Source organism: Marmota monax, unplaced genomic scaffold (genome assembly GCF_021218885.2).
Source record: "Marmota monax isolate L192 unplaced genomic scaffold, Marmota_monax_Labrador192_F-V1.1 WCK01_AAM20220418_F8-fsc00007, whole genome shotgun sequence".
Classification (NCBI taxonomy): Eukaryota; Metazoa; Chordata; class Mammalia; order Rodentia; family Sciuridae; genus Marmota; species Marmota monax.
In genome coordinates this window covers 24,666,320-24,683,911 of record NW_026692781.1, presented here as the reverse complement: position 1 = coordinate 24,683,911, position 17,592 = coordinate 24,666,320, and the positions used below count along the sequence as shown (strand labels likewise).

The 17,592-nt window shown below is 38.1% G+C and overlaps 1 long non-coding RNA gene across 2 annotated transcripts in view; it reads right to left on the bottom strand.

The window, feature by feature from the left end:
• The window catches only part of LOC124094573 (uncharacterized), a 52,066-nt gene that overhangs the window by 12,841 nt on the left and 21,633 nt on the right, over positions 1 to 17,592 (bottom strand). For both annotated transcript variants that reach the window (XR_006852280.2, XR_006852279.2), the window contains exons 3-4: positions 15,529 to 15,603; positions 5,234 to 5,458 (exon numbers count right to left, since the gene is read on the bottom strand). This is a non-coding gene — a long non-coding RNA (uncharacterized LOC124094573). The remainder of the gene's footprint in view (positions 1 to 5,233; positions 5,459 to 15,528; positions 15,604 to 17,592) is intronic.

The window sequence follows — 17,592 nt, the reverse complement described above, 5'->3', positions numbered from 1 at the left end:
GAAGACTGGGAGTGCTCATTAGCATACATAGATACTGCAAAGTCCTGTATGCATGTGCAAAAGAATAATGGCAAACCTTGTTGAGTCTACATATTAATTTATTGACTTCTCATTATTTCCATAGAAGATAATAGTATTATTATATTCATTTTACAAAGGAAGATATTGAACCACAAAAGAATTTAGTGAACTTCCTGAGGTCACTTATCTAAAAAGTGGGATTTAAACCCAAACACTGAAGTCCCAGAATCTATATTTTTAGCTGTCATACTGTTTTAACTTGCATGTGTGTCGGGGGGCTGGGTACTGGGGATCAAACCCAGGGCCTTATGCATGCCAGGCAAGCACTCTACCACTGAACTACATCCACAGCCCTTACATTATATTCCAAATGAACAATATGTACACATATTGTATGTACCAATTATGGTCAATTTGTTTTGGATAGCTCATATCCAGGTTTTGGCTTAAATGTCATTCCATCAGGAAATCTTCCCTGTGACATCTTCCAGACTAGGCCAACAGGAAATGTGAACACACTAGATCTTCAGTCAAAGGGGACTTATAAAAAGAATTTATACAAAGGTGATTCAAAACTTGAGAAACCAAACAAGGAACAGTGAAGCAACACAGATTTACTATATTTATTTAAATCAGGAATTTCCTATGATCTCTATAGAGTAAGAGAACAGTGGCCACAACAAGTGTCCCAGAATCCATGGCCATTTAGAAGAAGCTAGGACTACAAAGTTAAGGGCTTTCTAATCAGAGCTGAAACCTGGGAGGTGAGATGAGAGGAGGCAGAGAGATAAGGAGAAATAAACTGGATTCTCCTCTTTCCCACTTTCCAATTTCTTGCCTGTGCCTCCTGTCTGCTGAACCCATCAGAAAGGCACCAGGAGAGGGAATTTATGTAACATTGTTTACTATGACATGGAACAAAACAGGGGAAGAACATGCATGCTAACTTCCCTTACTGTACCACCAAAATACCCCCTTGTCATCCTTTCTGTGGTGCCTCACCTTTGTTATCAGTTTGTCTAATGTTTGTATTTTCTACCAATATACCTATTACCTCCCCCTTCAGGAACAAACCTATACAGTTAGCTGACAGCCTATACATACTGTACCTACTGGATGCACCATGATGTTCAACCAAAGCCAGACTCTCCCAGGGGTGCTCTGAGTCAATCATTAAGACCAACAGAAGTAGTAGAGCTGGACCATTTTTGGCCAACCTTGGGACTTTTCCAAGGAGCAGTTTTTGCTCAGGGCTCCTCATCAGCCTAGCTGAGACTTTCTTGGGATGCACTGTAATCTTAGGTTCTCCCTGCCCAGTCTTCTTATTCTTTTCCTGCATCATTGTCAGACCTGCATCATGGACTGAGTCACTCCCCAAATACTCCCAATATTCCCTTTCTCTGTTATGCTTCATGAGCATTTTCTCCAATTAATCTCTTGCACTACTAATTCCATCTTGGCATATGCTTTCCTAGAAACCCCAACCTGCAATTTCCTGGAGAGGACTCAATGTATAGATCTTGTTCATTGCTATCATCCCATGATCCAATTCAGTACCCAACAAATAGCAGGTACTCAACATACATATGATGAATGGCTCTTAAATGTTTGAAGGAATTAATTGGCATTGTTCAATAAATCTTTATAACAAGTTATAATCATGAAGAGATTTAAGAAAAGAAGTAAATGAGGATTCATTGTGATTCATCTCACAGTTTGCACTTTGGTCTACACAAAAAAGAACTGTGTATTAATCATTAAACTGAATAAGATCCAAACATTCCTGGGATTGACATAGAGAACTCCTACAATTCTTCCTTGGTTTCCAAGTAAACCAAATAACTTTTAACTTCACATTTTTAAAACTTTCATATTTTCACCATTCACTGAAAGACATGTATTCAGGAAATAGTGAACAAAGAGTCCTGACTACAAAAAGTCAGAAGAAAGGATAATTAATAGAATTATCTGTGTGTCCAGGGAACTGAACACTATAGAATCCAATTTGACTGCCCTTTTCCCTGTTGGTCCCATATTTGAGTCTCACTCTTTCTTTTCTTCTTCAGAGAAGAAAACATTTTAAAAATCTAAATCAAAGCTGAGATTACTAAAACCAAGCACATGGTGTTACAGAGTATTAACAATTTTCTTTTATCTTATTCCACAAAACCAAAAGCCAAATAAGAAGATAAGATGTCAGGAGAAATAATAGACATCATGTTAAGTGCCAATCTCTTTTAAAAAGTCTCCTTTGCCATGAACATTAGGCCCTCCCTAAGACAAAAATCTGAACTAAGTAAACATTTGTATGCCTGTGTAGGAAATTTCTGAAGAAATCTGGGCGTACTTTGTATAATGAATATACACATTCATTTGTAGTTTCTATGTCTATTATTTTTTAAGAAGTGTATAATGTAGTTAAACAAAAACATAGTTGTTTCCCTTGACCTATAATTCCTGTAAGTTAACAGTTAAATCTACAATTTTGATATGATTCAAGATTTATTTTTTTAACAAGGCTTCTTCAGAGGTGCTGCTATGAACTTCCATGGGAGGTTCATTTGGTGATGGTCAATGGGGAGCTATACCAAATCAGTAGGAGTTGCAAAATACTAACAAACTGTTATACTTTTTTGTTTATCAACTAGAATATTTTATGAAAGACACAATCTCATTAATAATTTTGTTGGTTTAGGTACAGTTAGTATAAAAGAAGATTAGATTCTATCAATTTTCTTATCATTTTTCAAAATAATTAATTAGATCCTCAGCATCTTCCAATTTGACTCATAAAGTATTTTTTTCTGCTTTAGTGTCATTTTGAACACGTTTCTTTAAACATGTTTGATATGTTTTAATCCATTGCAACTATTTATTATCTTTACTAATGCACAAGTCTTTGGCCAGTGACCACCTGCTCAAGTTGTTTTCTGGGTCTTTTGAAACATCCTAGCTGTCTTTGATACTGGCTTCACTTTCAAGTATGACAAGAGTTCCATGACTATTTTGTGCAGTTCCTAAGAAAGGCCAGAAATCAGCCTCTTCTCCAAGATGGGCATGGTTAAATTTAGTGGAAGTGGTTTTAAACACACAAACCAGGGCTGCAATTATAGCTCAGAAGTAGAGCACTTGCCTAGCATTCAGAAGACCCTGGATTTGATCCCCAGCACCCTCCCCCTCACACACACGCACACACACACACACACACACACACACACAGTGCTCCTTGTTCTAGACTTTTACCAGGAGCAGAGTAGAAAATATATAATTTGGAACAGAATAAAATATGTCATCTGTCCATGCCACACTGATACTTCCAGTTTAAATTCAATACTAATGGATTTTTACTGTTTTTACAAATTTTGCATTGTATGTTAGCAGGGTGTGCATATATTCAGGAAAATAACTGATTATGGAAAACCAAGACACTCTTGTTTCTTTAAGGAAGAGGAAGGTAGAGAGAGAGAAACAAGGAAAAAAATGTATAGATTAGAATAGAATTAAGTCATAATGATGACTTATACAAAAAGAACAGAAAATAGCAAGTGTTGGTGAGCATATGGAGAAATTGAAACCTTAGTACTGTTGGTGGAAATGTAAAATAAAATCATCATAAGGCCCAATTGTTCTACTTTGGGGTATATACACTCATCCACGGACTTGAGATGTAACTCCAGGAAACAGAACTGTGGGAACAGATAAAGTATTTCTGGGAAGGAGGAAAAGCCAACATAGAGGTGCATTAGGAAGGTTGCCACTGTAAGCATATGGGACTGGCTCTTCTTGGGCCAAGAAGCACATGGCAGGCTGCCAAGAATCATCTTCTCGAAGAACCAGAGGCTGGAAGCTGTTCCACAGACACCTGTCCCCATTGGTTCAGTATTACACCTGGGCTTTTGTCACCTCCCCTTTGAGGATGCATTGCTTCACCCAGTGGTGTGCCATCTACCATAGTGCAGAAAAGCTTGGAACATATGCTTAGAATTAGACACCATGTGAGTCTGAGCTTGCTGTGTGATGCTGACATCTGAGAGAGCAAGAGGATGCAATGTGGAAACCCTAAGCACCCCTCCCACCAAAAGGCCAGGCTGCAAATAAGGTTGCAGAGTGGACATTGATGATACCAAGGAAGGATTAGCTTTTTAAAAGATGTAATAATCATGTTATATATGTATATATATATATATATATATATATATATATATATATGAGAGAAGGAAGAAAAAAAAATTTTGTTTTATACATATATCTGGAAAATATACAGATGAATTAATATGATGTTTGGGATTTGCTCCAAAATAATCTAAGAGAGAGAAGTAGGTGAAGTATATAGAAATAAAATTGGCCATGAATTAATACTAGTTGAAACAAAGTGGTAAGTACAGGAGGGCTCAATATAATTTTCTTTCTTCTAAACTGTGAATTGAAAATGTTCAATGGTAAACATTTTTAAGTATAATTGTTTGACAACATTTGCCAAGATAGCTTCCTTATTCACTGAGGTCAAACTGTGTATTTCTGTGTGACCTGTTTTTATTGGTTAGTCTTGACAATATTTTATATTCTCAAATCCTCAGGTATTTCATAGGTGTGAATCTTGTGTTTTATAAAAAGTAGTTTTCATCTTTCAACAAACTTTCAAAGCATTTGCAACTAAATGCATAAGTAGATAGACTTTAAGATAAATGTTAATTGCACATGCAATGTAATTATTTATTATCTATAATTGTTTATTTCCTTAGTCCAAATAAGACTATAAAATTTAAACCTAACTTTTATTACATCATGTCACTCATTATTGATTGACATAATAAAGTGCTAAAATAAGAAGGTTAACAAAATCAATTAAAAACAAACAAAACTGTAAATGTTGTGAGGTAGGAAGCTTGAACCTATTAGAATCATTGCATATCAAATTTCCTGTAAACACCCAAAAACATGTCCTAAAAGTCAAAAAGACACCATATTTTACAATATGACTTCCAGAGAATTTAATTTAACTAAGTTTGAAACTTCATCTGGTTCTATAATTGTAAACAATATTATAGAATTTACTAATACAACATCTCATCTGATTCTGTAATTTAAACAAAATTGTAGAAATTTGGTGCAAAGCAGTAGTAATTGGCTATTGCTTACTTAATATAAAAGTGAAATTATTGGAAAGATATAGGACAGATTTCACAGCGGAAGAAAAAGCTGAGGAACCAACCTTGAGAAAGGGCAAGAACCTGAGCAGTTCCAGATGTTGTGACAGCAGATATAAATGAATGATATCTCAGGGTACCACCATCCAGATGAATGGCCTCAAGCTATTATTTCCAGGTCAGTCTCTCTGCTCACAATTCCATTTCCCTTGTAGCCTGGGTCAGGACTGCCCTCTCTGGTCTTAATTGATCATTCCAGTGTGGTTCTATCAATGAGGATGGAAATTTTCCTAAAATAAACATAAGCCAATATTGTGTCAAGCACAGACTCAGACTCCGGAGCTGGCTATCCAGATTCAAAGTCTTCCTTCATTTTTCCTTAGATGTGTGACCCTAGGTAAGTTTCTCATTCTCTCTGAGCTTTAGTGTCCTAATCCATAAAATGGAACTTACAACAGTATCCATATTATAGATTTGTTAAAAGAATTAAATGGGTGAAAATGTTACTTTCTGGTGAAAGTGGGTGTTCTTTAAGTATTAACTATTACTATGGAAATAAAAAAAAAAAGAAAGAAACATGCAATGTGCAGGCTGAGGCAGGCAAAATCAGTAGATGCAGTTTGCTATCTCTCACTGAAGGGCAAGAGGCTGAATCACCTCTATATCCCAGCTCAGTGCCTGTTTGTTGAATGAGCATAGTGGTTGTTAACACTGGACCTCAGTAGATAGTGCCGAAAGTGTGGACCCAGGATATGGAAAGGCAGTACAACTCGACACAACTTGATTAGGTTGGATGTGTTGGGATACAACAGATGAATCAAGCAGATTGAAGAGCCAGACAAAAACAGAACAGAGAGTATAAATTAGGAAGATGCCCGCTTCAGGCTGACCAACCAACTCTATGCAATCAGACTCAGGACATCATTTAGAACAAGTGCTGATGAAAGACAAAGATACTATGTGTACGTGTATATCAATTAGACTAGTTCTTGATTAATTATTTGAGTTCCATACCCTGATTTGTTTATGGAAGTCCCAACTTTAAGACAAAGCTACAAACAATGTGAGACTCTGTCAATAATGTCTATGGTATTTTCCACTTTGTGTGCAGTGAATTATTGATCACATATTGATCTGGTAGATACAACCTTACATATGTTTATTTGTAATAACATTTCCAAGGATGAAGGGCAGCAATATTTTGCAAATAGTATAAAGAACTATCATATATTGCAGGGGCACAATTAAATGATATGCATTTTAAAATATTTAATGTTTTATGAGTGCATGATAGTTATACATAGTAGTAGAGTTCATTTTGACATAGTCATACATGCATGGAATGTAATTTGCATCATTCAACCCCTGGTACTTACACCTCTCCTTCTCCCTTCCCCTTCTCTCCTTCTCTAGTCTTCTTCTCTTTATTCGTTTTTATAATTGGTGCTTTATAAATGTACATAAAAGTGGAATTCTCTGTGATATATCCAATCACATGTACATGGTATAATTTGGTCAATTTCTTTCCACAATTCCTCCTTTTTCCCACCCCTTCTCCCCGCCCCCCTCTATTCCCTTTCTCTACTCCACTATCCTGGCCATCTTCATGGGATTCCCCACCATTTAAATTCCTTATTTATCTCTAGCTTCTGCATGTGCAAGAAAACATTAGAACTTTGACTTTCTGAGTCTGTCTTATGTCACTTAGCATGATGTTCTTCAGTTTCATCCGTTTATCAGCAAATACAGAACTTGATTTTTTTTCTTTCTTTTTTTTTTCTTTTTTTTTTTTTTTGTATTGAGGATTTGAACCTGGAGCACTTTGCCTCTGAGCTACATCCTGATTTCGAGCCTTTTTCCTTTTTTTTTTCTTTTTTTTTTGTTTTTCTCATTATTTATTACATACATCACAATAGAGGAGTGCATTACATTCATAATTTTTTTTTGCATTACAATTCTTAATACACCTTTATACCACAATTTGTCAAATCTCTATTTGTATTTAAGGCATGTTGACACCAAATTCATCTCTTCATACATGAATTTTGTATTATGATCATCTCCTTCCACTATTCTTGCTATTCCCATTCTCCCTCCTTTTCCCTCCCACCCCTATTCCCTATCTAGAGGTAATTTTCCATCCATTCTCTCCCTCCCTACCCCACTTTGAGTCACCCCCCTTATATCAGAGAAAACATTCAGCATTTGTTTCTTTGGGGGGGGGGGAATTGGCTAACTTCACTTAGCATAGTCCTCTCTAATGCCATCCATTTCCCTGCAAATGCCATGATCTTATTTTTTTAGTGCTGAGTAATATTCCATTGCGTATAAATGCCACATTTTTTTTATCCATTCATCCACTGAAGGACATCTAGGTTGGCTCCACCCTTTAGCTTTTGTGAATTGAGCTGCTATATATATTGATGTGGCTGTATCTCTGTAGTATGCTGTTTTGGTATAGTCCGAGAAGAAGAATAGCTGGGTCAAATGGTGGTTCCACTCCCAGCTTTCCAAGGAATCTCCATACTGTTTTCCATATTGGCTGCACTAATTTGCAGTACCACCAGCAGTGTATGAGTGTACCTTTTCCCCCGCATCCTCGCCAACACTTGTCGTTTGTCTTCATAATGGCTGCCATTCTTACTGGAGTGAGATGGTATCTTAGAGTAGTTTTGATTTGCATTTCTCTGATTGCTAGAGATGATGAGCATTTTTTCATATATTTGTTGATTGATTGTGTATCCTTTTCTGAGAAGTGTCTGCCTTTTTCTATTTTGTATTTTGAGAGAGGATCTCACAAAGTTACTGAGGACCTCGCTGAGTTGCTGATGCTGGCCTCAAACGTGAGATCCTCCTGCCTTAGTCTTCAGAGTCACTGGGAATACAGGCATATGCCACCACACCTGGCTATTTCATTATTCTTTATAACTCAATAAAATCCATTGTGTATATATACCACATTTTCTTTATATATTCATCAATTGACAGGCGCCATGTTTAGTTCCATAATTTGACTATTGTGAATTACACTGTTATGAACATTGGTATGTTCTTTAGGATAAATATCAAGAAGTGGAATAGCTGGGTCATACAGTGGTTTCATCCTGAGTCTTTTGAGGAATCTCCATACTGCTTTTCAAAGCACTTGTACTAACTTGCAGTTCCATCAATAAAGTATGTTTTTACCTTTTTCTCCACATCCTTACCAGAATTTATGGTTATTTTATTGTTGATTGCCATTCTAACTGGAGTGAGATGAAATCTCAATGTTGGTTTGATTTGCATTAAATTGAGAATGTTATATAAACAATTATATAAACATGTCAGTGCCTACCCATTTCTATCAACATTGTAGACCACTAATGTTAATATGCAATTTAGGAAAAGCTATGAATACAAACCTCTTTTAAAATGCAAGTAATTTAAGTAGCAGCATACATGCAGGAGTAAATATTAAAAAATAAGACTATCTGTGATGTAATATAATAATTTTGTACCAAAACATATATTAAGAATTATTAAGAATAACAATGTCCAGATTCTAAGATATAAAGCCTGGTGCAGTGATGCAAGCCTGTAGTCCCAGCTGTGTGGGAGGCTGAGGCAGGAAGACAAGTTCAAAGCCAACCTCAGCAACTTAATGAGGCCCTACATAATTTAGTGAGACTCTGTCACTAATAAAATATGAAGAATCACTGGGGATGTGACTTGGTGGTTAAGTGCCCCTGGGTTCAATCCCTGGTACCAAAAGTAAAATAAAATACAGCTTCTAAGGTATCAATAAAAATGCTATAATCCCAACAGCTCAGGAGGCTGAGGCAAGATCATAAGTTCAAAGCCAGCCTCAGCAACTTAGCAATACTCTATCTCCAAATAAAATATAAAAAGGGGCTGGGGATGCGGCTTAGTGGTTAAATGTCCCTGGGTTCAATCTCCAGTATCAAAAAAAAAAAAAAAAAAAAACTAGACAATTTTAAAACACAATTCCCCTGTATAAACATATGTCTACTCAAATACTAAGAAGAAAGTTAGATTATCAATTATTATTCTTTTTTTCTGGAGAATTTAATATTTCTGTACTTTTCTAGTTATTTCTAGATATTAGTTATTTCTAATTATTTATATTTAATAGCTATATCTAACTATTTCTAATCAGCCAATTAAATCAAAATCGTTTCATAATCGGTAGCCTTCTGTGTATATAAAGGCATTGGCTGGGGGAAAAAAAACGTATTTCAGAAGTATTTTCCTTCTCTACTAATTATGTTTTATTTGAAAATTATTTAATGGTCTGTGTTAAAGAGGAGTCCTACATATCAATTCTTGAATTCAAACCAGTCTTCAAGAGGAAAATAATTCTTTAGAAAAGAGAGAAATAAGTGTATCACACATAAAATATTCTCAGGAAATGTCTTTCTTTAGAATGAGCATCATCAGGGCTCCCGGTTTGGATGTATATTGTTACTACCTTTCATAAAATGCTGTCTGAAGATGTCAGAAAAACTGGTAAGGAAGACCTGATGGAAACTTATTTGCTTCATGGGATAAAGAAATTTCCAGAAAAAGTCATACTAAGAGTATAAAAATGACTGCCCCACCCTGCCCCACCAGAAAAAAAGCCCTGGTTGCATAAAAAGGACAGAGCCTGCACCCACTTCTTCTCATTTCCTCTCTCTGGATGCTTGCCAGGTACCCAAGAGAGTATTCCAGGGAAAGAAAGGACTCTCAATGACCTTTTTCATGAAACTGCATATGGATAGAGTCACCAACAGTAATGTGTTTATGTGCCCTAAAATAATCCAAAACAGTGAAAATGAGGCTTTATGTGCACTTCAGGACTGACTGGTAAAGTAGAACAGCCATATAACAACCTACTGGTGATGTCACAGGTGTACTAGGGATCCCTGGAATGGCCATTTTAGGGGCACACATGATACAGCTTGAGCAGGTATCAGTGAGAGGCTATAAAATTAAGGGCAGTACTGCTCATGAGGCTCCATTGTACCCACAGATTAGTGAATCTTACAAATAAATGTGTAAGGCCCAGGCCCTTTTAAACACTTTCCCTTCACAAGAAGGGTAAATTTCCAATCAAAATGAGACATCTTGATGTCATAGGAGAATGTGATATATTGTGGGAAAGGATAACAAATGAAGATATCAGGGTTTATCTTGGATGGCTGTCTATGACAATTGTCATTTATTGTAGGAAATCAAACCAAGCAATACCTAAGTTCCTCAAAGATTTGCTTGATATTTTTTAAAATATGCATTCTGGATGATTTCTTTTGACCATTTTAATGTCATCTTGTCCCATCATATCTGATAAGCAAAAAGAATTAACTCAGGTTGACATACTGCCTACCAGAGACACAGATATTGAATTATCTAAGGATGGTTCTAAATACCAACCTTTAAATGATAACTGATCTGCAAAAGGCAAGCATTGTCTCTGACATGCCATGTCACATTTCTAACTCTTCATTCTGCATTGTGCTACATCCTGCAATGTCAGCTAACGTGGAAAGCAGCCGTACCCAACCTGATAGGTGACTTAAAATTGAATGAAAGCCACTATTCAGCCTGAGTACCCATTTTAGGCCATCCATTAGGAAAAATAAAAGGGCAAAGAATGAAAGGTTATTTTCAACCATTGTTTAAAATATGCTATGCTTCCTTGAATGCTTGCATTAAATGTATCGCTCTCTTCTGTCTTTATTCCATGATTCATTATTGTGAAAGCAAATTTAAAAAATAAATCCTATGCCATTTCCCTAATCAACTTGCACTTATACAAACCATCACCTCATTCCATAATACAGTTTTTGGCTTGAAATCATGGGCTTTTAAAAAATCTGGCATTGGAAAGGACCTAGGAGATCATAGAGGTCAACCCATTTACTGTGCTGGTGAGGAAACAGCGCCAAGATGTAAAAAGATTTGTCCAAAGTCACATTGCTAATTAGTGGCAAAGCTCCTGCTAGACCCTGCATCCCTTTACAGTCAGTGTCTTTCAACTGTACTGCATGGGGCATAAACTGCTATGAGGAAACTCAGCGAGCAGGAGGGCACCTTGAGATTATTTACAATGGTATAAACAGCAGGCAACTAGACCTAACTTGCTCTGATTGAATTTCTGCTGTATTTTCATTTCTTTTCACATTTCAATGATTTAAGAGAGTTTGCTGTTTATTTAAAGTAGTCAAGAAACAAAATGCCTATGAATCTGATAAAATATGCTGTGTAACAGGACAAAAATAAAATTAATGGGAAGTCCAAGAAAAGAGCGAGGGAATCAAGGAGTGGGTAGAGAATCTTGAGGGAGGGCTCCAGCTGCTGTCTAGCCATTGTTCTTCTTTCCAAGATGAGAGAACTAAGGATCAGAGCTGTTGGCTTATCCAGGGTCATCAGGAAGCAAATATGTATCAAATCTTCTCTCAGCAATTTTTCCAACAGGCAAACCTTTCACAATTTCAACCCAATTAAAACACCCCTTCTAACAAACTAATCGATTCAAGTTAGGTTGGGAGAGATGATGAAAGGAAGGAAGGACAAGAGCAGACAGTCTAGTCCTAAAAGGCACTTCTAAGGCCTGCCTCTGTTTGGCTGGGTAAAAGAGACCTCCTTAAAGGCAGGAGAACCATAAATCTCACCTCTCCAATGTCACCAAGGCCTAAAACAACAATTGAAGATGTTTTGTGTTGAGGATTTTTGTTCTTTGTGCACAGATAGCTCTTACTGAAGTCCATGCATGTTACCTTCGATGCTGACCTGACACATTGAACAATTCAGTTCTAGCTTTGCCACTCTGCTACAATCCCTTAGCTCTCTGACTTTTCTCCATGATGTCATGGTTTGGATGTAATATGTCCCCCAAAAGCTCATGTGTGAAACAAAGCAAGATGGTTTAGAAGAGAAATGTTTGGGTTGTGAGAGTGTTAACCCAATCAGTAAATTAATCCCCAATAGGGATTAACTGAGTGGTAACTGGAGGCAGGTGGGGTGTGGCTGGAGGAGATGGGTCATTGGGGATGTGATTTGGGTATAAATTTTGAATCCATATAGTGGAGTCTGTCTCTGTTTCCCGATCATCATGTGGGCTGCTTCCTTCCATCATACTCTTCCACCATGATGTTCTGCCTCACCTCGAGCCCTAAAAAAAACAGAGCTGCTTTTTGTAGACTGAGACCTCTGAAACCATGAGCCCTCAAATAAACTTTTCCTCCTCTACAATTGTTCTGGTCAGGTCTTTTAGTCATAGCAGCAAAAGAGCTGACTAAAACACAAGACTATAGCACTTATTCCTAACTTGTTTCCTTTTTAACTTTATTTTATTTTGGGTATAGGAGTGCTTTACCACTGAGATACATCCCCAAAGCTTTTTATTTTGGTTTTTTTTTTTTTTTTTTTTTTTTTTTTGAGACAGGGTCTCACTAAGTTGTTGAGGGTCTTGATAAGTTGTTGAGGTTGGCTTCTGACTTGAGATCCTCCTGCCTCAGACTCCTGTGTTACTGGGATTGCATACTGTGCCACCATGCCCAATTTGCTTCCTTTTTTAATGTACATAAACCAGTTGCTTAATAATATAGTTCCCTTCTTTTAAATGGGGACACTTACTCAGACTGGAGTTGCCCTATTGTCACTGTTCCCTCAAGGGCTGTTCAGTGATTCCTGTGTCCCTAGGATCTGAGACGCACGTGTCTAGACCTAAAAATCTGAACAGTGCTCTTTGAAAAACATCTTACATATCTTAGCCTTCCAGTTCTCTAACCAATGGTTCCTCCATCTTTCCTAGTCTTAAAAGGCATTGTGCCTAACCTGGGAGACAGATGTAAAAGAGAACTGGAAATAGTAACTTTTTTATCACTGTCCATGGACCTTAGACTGCCATTCCATGCACTAAGCACTGACAATGACTTTAAAGCTTCTTGTCCCCTTTGGTATTTTTCAAAAGTCTCATTCTTTCTGAGTCTTAACCTTTATGACATTCTTCATGCAGTTTCCTGCATGAATTTCAGGTTTGTACTAGGTCATCTGCTCATTCTTCCTTTCTTTGAGCACACCCTTATTAACTTGAGACAACCCAAGTGGTTGGTCCTCACCCAGCTTTACCGCCCTCAGAAAAACCACCCTTTTTTATTTCTCATGAGAACAGAAAACAATTCAGAATCATACCATCAGAATTACATTTGTAGAGCCTTATTTTTCTCCTGAGTTATCTTACCTATTAGAGTTTTGTTTCTGCACAGCCTGAGACAGAAGAGAACAGGAACAGAAAGGCAGGGAGAGAGAGACACAGAAGAGAGCTGACATCCCTTCCTTAATGTGGAAGTTAAGCCAGGGGTGAAGGACTTCAGCGTCTTAACCTGCAGACTGTAACCCTAATAATAACAAGAATGACATTATGCTCTATTCTCTCTTCTGCTGAACACCATATGGCTATTACACTGCTTTGAAGGGATAGGAAGAGGAGAGATATCTTGGGACTAAAAGAAGTAACAATTGTTAATATTTCAGATTAAAGTCATTGTGAGTGCACCCATGGCTAAAATAAGACCAGTGATTGCCTGTCCTTTCCAGGTCTGAGTGGCTGACAGTTTCTTTATCATAAAAAAATAAAGGGATCTATAACAAAGCAGGAGTTTTCACATTCCAGGAATGGGATGCAGCCAACCCAGTATGGATGGGAGGCACCTACATTTTTCCATCTGCCATTCTTGGAGGCTCCAGTGTGCACTAAAATTTGCCCCCAAGTCCAAGCCCCATTTGGACCCAGTGATTCATCAGGGGTGCTGAGATGTATCAGGTGAGCAATAGTACCCTGAAGAGTCTCTCTGCCCACCTGTAAGTCACACCGTCTGTCATCAAGCATCATGTAGCCTCTATCCTGACTCACCATTGCCAGTAGTGGGGATGCCAGTAAAGACAGGTGTGCCTGCTGCTCTTTTTGATGTGGCAGTGCCCCCATGACTGCTGTCAAGAACCAGTGACTGAGTACCTCATGCCTTCTTCCTGCCATCCTCAACCTTTCTCCTTTCCAAAGCCCCTTTTCTATTGCAAAGTTAGAGGAATCTTTGCCTGCTCCCAGAAAGCCTCTAGGTCTGGTACACATGACTGCAGAAGCTGCCATTTTAGGAAGACACCTTGATACCTCTAAAAAGGAATGAACTGCAGGGTATACCCTGTGCTCTGTTTAATCTCTGCAGATAAGTGCATAGAAGTAAGACCAGAATAGTAGTTTAAATTGTTGTCAGAATTTTTTGTAATCTTCTAACAAGTTGCTTTTGCAGCATTCATAAACCCAGTTCTTGGAGGGCAGTCCTGTGCCAATTTGCAGGGCTGCTATTTAAAGATGAAACCCGAAAGGTATACATATGCTCCAACATGGCTGCAATTTTAGCTATTCAGAGAACACAGCAAGATAAATAACCATGCCATGAGAAATTACAGCATTATGTACTGCAATAAATATGACAAATGATAGGCCAGATATTCATTGGCTCATAACAGTTGGCAGGCATAACCATCTGTGGATCCAAAGTTCAAACTATTTGTTTTCTCTCCTACAGCTGCCTTGATATTTCTCCTCCTCAGCTGGAACCTCTGGCCTCTAAGGTAGCCTGGAAAACCTTGAGAAACCTCTGACCTTATTAGGTTTTCATTAAGAAATAAAGGCATTGTAGGGAAAAAAAAAAAAAAAGCCAAACGCTTCATACGTAAGGGAGAAAGAAAAACACAACATGAGATTTTGACGTCCCTTTTGTAATGTAGAGAGCTTTTTACTTGCAAAGAATCTGAAAGCAGGAAAGGCAAACCTGAGGATAATTAAGAAAAATGATAGTGTTTGCTGCCTCAGAAGAAATAAATCTTCTGTGCCTCTCGTTTATTTATTGATTAAACAAGGAACCCTACAATGGATTTAAGTTTCTGCTTTTGTCACTAGAAAGGTAACACTGAAGTCCATTATTTCATTATGCAAAATGCTAATCTATATTTCTCATTTAGAATCTAAACCCTCTGCTTGGTTGAAATCTCACAGCTTACGCCACTGATAAGAGAAAGCCTAATGAGCCCTAATGTCACCACAGCAAAACTTACCCAATTAAACCAGCAGCTCCACAGAGAAGGAGACTGCCAACTTCTAATGCAGAATCTTGACAGTTTGGAATTGAAAATCCAGGCTAAAGAAAACCAGGTTTTTAAACAGTTGTCTTTCTAAGCATACTTGCTCCCTGATCTTGATTCTCCCTACTAGGATATAGGGAAGAATATCATCAGAAAGGTCAGGAAAATGTTTCCTCGGGCAATGAGAGATGCTAACAGAATTCTGGGAATAGGAACCTTTTCTCTAGATACGCACCCAGCCTGGGCGTGAGACAGCTGGATAAGACAACTGGCCTTTTATCTTCTTAATGCATGTTTTCTCTTTCAGTACCTATTAAAACAAAGCAAAATGATTACAACCAAAAGTAAATTTTTTCTACCCCTCCCCCGTCACACACAAAACACCAAACCAAAAAGTCATCAGGATCAATATATAGAAAAACAGAAACTGCAAATTATGAAAGCACTCTACTAACGTTTCTTATCCAGGTATACCAAACCATCAAATCAACAACGTTAGAATAAATCTGCAATATTTATTGATGAAATATGCATTGAGTACTATCCACATATAAAGTAATAAGTATAGTTGGGGATGGGGTGGGGAGCAGGAGATAAAGATAAATCAGACATGGCTTCACCTTTTATGGCTCCCCGCTCATGAAGATGAATCATTGTCCTATAGGTCAGAGACTTGAAGGACACAGACACTGCTGGTGAAATGAAGAGACATTTTCAGCTGTGAGAACAAAACAAGAGAAGGTTTCCTACAGAACATGAGACCTGAAGAAAGTTTGGACTTGAGCATACAGATCTGGGGAAGCACACAGGCACCCCAGACAGAGAAAGAAATTCAAACAAAAGCAAGAAGGTGGAAAGGGATTTGTGAGCCCAGCAGGGTGAGAAACCAGCAGAGCACCAGACACACAGATAGGCACCAAAAATGAAGGACTCTCTTAATACAGTCCTGGGCCTCTTCTAGGCACCCAGGAGAGAGTAGCAAACAAGACATACAAGATCTCCAACCCCACAGGGTTGTATTTCAGCTGGGGAGACATACATGTATGAAGGTGATGAACGAGGCCTCGGATGTTTTTTAATTATACAAGTATTGAAACTCAGAGATTACGGAAGGCATTCAGGTAACTTTCTTTGATAAGACAATTATTGAGCAGACATAAAGTAAACGAAGGGTGAATTGTCTGTCTATTTCAAGGAATTATACACTAGGCAGAGACCTTGAAGAAAGACATGTCTAGTACAGTTGAGGAAGGAGAAGTTCAGGATGGCTGGGCCAAGGCAAAGAAGGCAGGAGAAGGCTATGACAGGGGAGGGCTGAGAGGTGAGGGGTGGCAAGCCACAAACTCAGAGCCTCAGGATGAGAAGACATGGAGAGTTGAGAGCCAAGGAGTGACCTGCCCTGCCCTATATCTTGGGAAGAGCACTATGACTGTGGTGTGGAGGACTGACAGGAGGTGCTAAGGCTGGAATTAAAGATTCCAGTATGGATGAGAACAGTGTGGCCCCAAGAGGACATGGGCATGAATGAGGAGAATGTTCTGAATGTCAATATCATCAGGACCAGAGAAGGTTTAAAACAGTTTTCATAGCATGTTTATTCCCGATCTGAATTGGCCAAACATTTCTATCTTTATTTTAAAAAGTTTAGCTCACACAGTTGTGAGTTCGTTTGACCCTGGCACACAGTCATGTTATTCACATTGTATGAATAGCAAAGTTAGCTGGTATTACTCAGAAGTTCCAGCTCTAACATCAGCCTTACTGCACAAGATAAGAATATAATTACCATGGTGTTTCAACTAGTTTTGACTGTTAGCATCAGTGACACTGTCCCAGTGGGCTTTCTCATCAACGCTTGAGATTCCAGTCCTCTCAGTTCATAGCTTCAGTGGCCCCCAGTTTTAAAAAGACAATTGCACCCCTCTTCTCCTCTAGCTAATGTAAACAGTTAAAAAGAATAACATGTTCTCGTGTCCAACAGCCATGTCTTATTTTCTTCCCTAGTAAAAACTCAGCATAAGCCTTCTCTGAGATGAGAGATAAGAAAATGCATGGTACCAAGCTTTGTGTTTTCTTCCAGGCAGCCAAGAAGGGGCAGGGAGTGACTGATGGCCATTTCTTCCCCATCACTAATGCTGTGTCAGGGTCTGTTGCTCCACTTCCTTCTGCATGACTTAGGGACACGGCTTTCCTCCTGACTCCTTCATCCTCTCCCTCACTCCCCTGAGGGCCCCACTCTGATTTCTATTTTTCTACATCTCCTATCACAGTTTCATTTTATTATTAACACAAGTTATCA